We start from the raw sequence: 5,000 nt of genomic DNA on the forward strand, positions 1-5,000 counted from the left end.
ACATTAAATTCGGCTTTAAAGCAAATGGTTCGTTCCGACATAATACCATTTTGAGACGATGGATCACATTTGTGTTACTGTTGTCTTGACTCATTTGTTATTATTACAGTCAGTTATAGATGAAACTAAGATGACGTCACACTTGTCTTTGATATTTTTTTTTTTTTTTTTGCTATCTGCGTTTATGAGTAGCTCTCACCAAACTGTATCAATCAGACTATAAACGTTTAAGGTAGTATCGAATGGCTACACCTCTATTTTGAATCTTTTAATCCATTCTTCAAATTCTTTTCCTGCCTTATAGGCTGTCTCGTAGCCTCCTGATAGGCTTGTCACTGGGCAGTGGATGACGATGTGGTCCATTGTCTCAGGGCCTCCTTGGCAATGACGGCATGCATCTGATTCTCTCAGATTCCATCTATGCATGTTAGCTGCGGTTCTGCCATGTCCTGTCAAAATGCGGTTGGAGGTGACCCAGCATTTTCGGCTATTGCAGTGAAAGCCAGGTGTTCTTCTGGTGGGTCGGGTATGATGTCGCCTCCCCGGGGCTGTCTTTGTTCCACATCGACATCCATTCCTCTTTCACGTTGAAATGTTGTCTTGAAGTTTTAAAAGGTTTCCTTGATTTCAGTCTTGACGTTGTTGGGGCTTCTTCTAGGACCTCCTTCAATGGGACCCTGTCAGTGACCTCCTCAATTTTGGCATGCATTCTTTGGTTTAATTCTTGTCTTCTGATATCAGGCGGTGCTATGCCACTTAGTGTTGGGAACCATTGGGTTGAGGTTGACTTGAGGCATCCTGTTATGATCCTCATTGATTCTCTTAGCTTGACATCAATCAGTTTGGCATGTGGGCTCCTCATCCAGACTGGAGCGCAGTATTCTCCCAAACGTTTAAGGTTACACATAGTTTTGTGTGTTGGTCCGTTATACTTCCGGATGGCAACGTTGTGAGATTTTTAGCGAATTGCATACTAATTATAAGGGACCCTATGGCTATTCTTTACCACTCCAAGATTAAACCTTAGTCGTTACTGGTGTAGGTTGAGTGGCGCATGCGCAGCAGCTGGTAACGATAGCCCATGAATAGCGCGCATATTAAGTTCGAACACAGACCATTGGGGTTAGCATTTGGACACAATAATTCACATCAGGTATTCAACCCCCGCCACAATGTCGATAACAATAATTGAGCAAATAGGATTCAATAGTCTGATGTCACGTCGCCCAGCAACGGCGACTATCTTGGTTCTAAACAAAGAAAATCGATACTTTTAATTCTTCATGCTGGCTAGAACTTTTTCACATGTCAGACCGATCAGAATTTTAAAATTCGAATCTTGATCAGATTTATAATGTTTTTTTTTTCTCCTATGGATATACTTTTATGCTCGTCGGAGAAATAGTTCATAAGGGCGTCCGCCATTGTTCCGATAGTTTAGAGCAAGTTACTAAGTTACCATGCGTCATTGCAAGGGAGGTGCAGTGACGTCATGACTATTGAAGAATTTGAAATTTGTTATGAAGATATAATTTACCGCGATATCGATATTGTAGTCTACGTCGATGTTTCAGGCCTTAACTCTCTCCTTACCAGCCATTTCCAGGATTTCCACCAAAGCTGCGCCCCCCCCCCCTCCCCCCACCAACTAACACAAAAGTAGATTTTTTAATCACTCAAACACAATAGCAGTAAAGTTCTTGCGATACATGATTTCTTTAGCAACATATTCTGTAAAACACACTGTTCATTTTATTTAAATTTTATGATGTACAAAAGAAATTTAAATACCAAAAATGTTGGTTGTATCGTAACAAATGTGACGATTTTCCTATAGATAGTATGCGCTTGGCTAATAAGCTCATAACATTGCCATCCGGAAGTATAAATGACCAACACACAAAACTGTGTGTATCCATGAACAATTATAGTCGGGTTAATACAGTTCAGTGAGCATTCCTCATAAACGCGGATGGCAAAAAACAATAACAATGGCCTGAGTGACGTCATCTTCGAACTATCTATAGATAGTTGGTAACGAGAGGGTTAATGGCATCACCACGACTCAACGAACATATTTTCTGGAAATTAACAGATAGCACACAAGACCACATTATTTCATGGAAATTTTTATCTAAAACAACAGGATTCACACGGTCAACATGAATAGTGTCGCTTATGCCTTGAAACAACATTCACTATATCAAAGATCTTCTTGGGTTTGTTTGTATGTTTTTTTTTTTAAATTGTTTTGTTTTTGTTTTTAAGTGTTTTACGGAGCGTGTACCTGTTAAAGGTTATCAGCGCCAGTAAAAGGGAAGAAAACGGGATAGTAACAAGTTCTAGAATTGCAATTAAATTTCCCAAAAAATGAATTCGAAAAGGGAATTAGTTAAAATAGGGGGTAGATGTAATTCAAAGAGCGTATTATCATTGTAATTAGTTTGAGATCACCTAAGAGTTTCATCCAGACACAAGTACAGGTTAACACTAAGAGGAACGCACTCAAATGTTTACAAATCATATTATGTTATAGATATATAAAAAAAAAAACAAAAATACAATGCATAACAGAGAGATGAGTTACAAGTAGAAAAACAAAATCATCTCCCAAAACTATTAACATTTGACTATTGTTCTTCCAGCAGGGGTATCCGGCCAGGGCCAGGACAAAACCATCCCATTCCAAGACAAAGACAGAAAGCATACTTGAAAACATATATAGGGAGATAGAAGACACCGAAATAACTCCCTGCCCACTATGGGAGGTCAGAAACCCCACCCGTACCTCTTGAGGCCATTTACTGAACACTAAAAAGGAAATATTCAACACATGTCCGCATAGAGGGAAACACCTAGACGTCTATTAATCAACTTTGAAATAATGGAATCACTTCAACAGCCAACTGAAAAACAAATGTTACTACATGCTCCACGCTGTCTGTCCTGATGATGGCCATAAAGGCTTGAAAGATATCAATGTAGACTACAAAATCGTGGTAAATATCAGAATTATAAATGTATCTATATAACTACGTTAATACTGAGTAATAACATCGATATAAATCAAACTGAGATTTTTGATCGGTTAATTCCGTCCATATGGATCGGCATGTATCGATATAATCTAAATTTACGTCATTCGGTGCGAATAACATCGATATGCATCAATATATATATCGCGATACATTAATAGAATCGCTCTTTGCATAAGGCTTGGCAGATACTATCAATATACATCTATGTATATCGATATTTGTTGATATAATCAAATTTTACTTCACTAGTTTTATGCTTCAGGGGGTTTTATTGCTTTCAATGCTTTTGAATTTATTTCGAATTTTTTCCCGAAATAATCAAAACAAATGAGAATTACCCAGAGCCTTTGTGAAGCAAGATAAAGTTTGGAAAACTGTATGGATATGTGTTCTTGTGTTGTAACACTCGTTTTCAGATCGGAATGTCATGGGTTTGAGTCCTGCTCTAAGTGGAACATAGTTGAGTCCTTGGAAAAGACTCTTTACTCACTACTACTACTACTACTACTACTACTACTACTACTACTACTACTGCTACTACAGCTACTATTACTACTAATACTACTAACAATACTACTACTACTACTAATACTACTACTACTACTACTACTACTACTACTACTACTACTACTACTACTACTACTACTACTACTGCTACTACTACTACTACAACTACTACTACTGCTACTACTACTACTACTACTACTACTACTACTACTACTACTACTACTACTGCTGCTGCTGCTACTACTACTGCTACTACAGCTTCTATTACTACTAATACTACTAACAATACTACTACTACTACTACTGCTACTACAACTACTACTACTACTACTACTACTACTACTACTACTACTACTACTACTACTACTACTACTACTACTTTGAGTCCTTGGAAAAGGCTCTTTACTCACAATGACACAAAGAGTCACACTTATCATTACTAACTACGTCCACTCGATAGCTCAGTTGATAGAGCACTCCCTTCATACGCAAAGGGGTTCAAGATCGATCCAGAATGAAGTCGAGATTTTTTTTCTGATCCTTCTGTCCACCCAGCCGTGAATCGGTAGCTGGGTCTGCTTGATCTGGCGGAAAATACTTTGCGATAGACTAGCGCATCCTCCCTAAGGGGTAGCAAGCAATTGATATTGTCCACGCTATATAAATCGGGATATATATAAACTTATGGTTCTGAAGGAATACTACTTCTCCTTGTCTGTGTTAAAGTCGGCGCAGAGGTATAGATAGTATGCGCTTGGCTAAGAAGCTCACAACATTGCCAACCGGAAGTATAACGGACCATAACACAAAAATGTGTGTATCCATGAACGTTTATAGTCTGGTTAAAACAGTTAACTCTCTCCTTGCCAGCCATTTTTAGAATTTACCCCGAAAATTCACACCCATCCGACAAAAAATATATATATAGCGCAATATCCACTACATGTGCTCAAAGCGCTTTACAAGGGGTCCCTGGTCAACAGCAACATTTAACACGTAAGACGGGACATGGCGCCTGTTAGGCGATATTACAATTTTTCGGACAAACACAACGCTGTTAACGACCAGGTACTCATTTTACACCTGAGTACGGTGAGAGAATGTGATTAAAGAGCTTTTTCCAAGGACTCAACTATGCGCCGAGCGCTAGGCTCGAACCCAGGACCTTCTGATCCGAAAGCGAGTGTCATACCTAAAGCCCACATACACTTTTCCTAGTCAAACAAAAAAGTAACAAGTGCATTCTATACAGAACGTTGTTCAGAAAAATGAGCTCTACAACACAGTGTTTAGTATTTATAGCTGTAATTTAATCAAAGCATTTCTTTACATTTTGTGGAGTACAAGTGAAATCAGAATGTGAAAATTGTCGGTTGTATCGTAACGAATGTGACGATTTTCCTATGGTTGGTAAGGACAGGGTTAAGTGAGAATTACTCATAAACATGGATGGCA

This window comes from Berghia stephanieae, chromosome 14, assembly GCF_034508935.2.
Source record: "Berghia stephanieae isolate SIO BIC M18660-M18661 chromosome 14, UCSD_Bste_1.3, whole genome shotgun sequence".
NCBI lineage: Eukaryota > Metazoa > Mollusca > Gastropoda > Nudibranchia > Aeolidiidae > Berghia > Berghia stephanieae.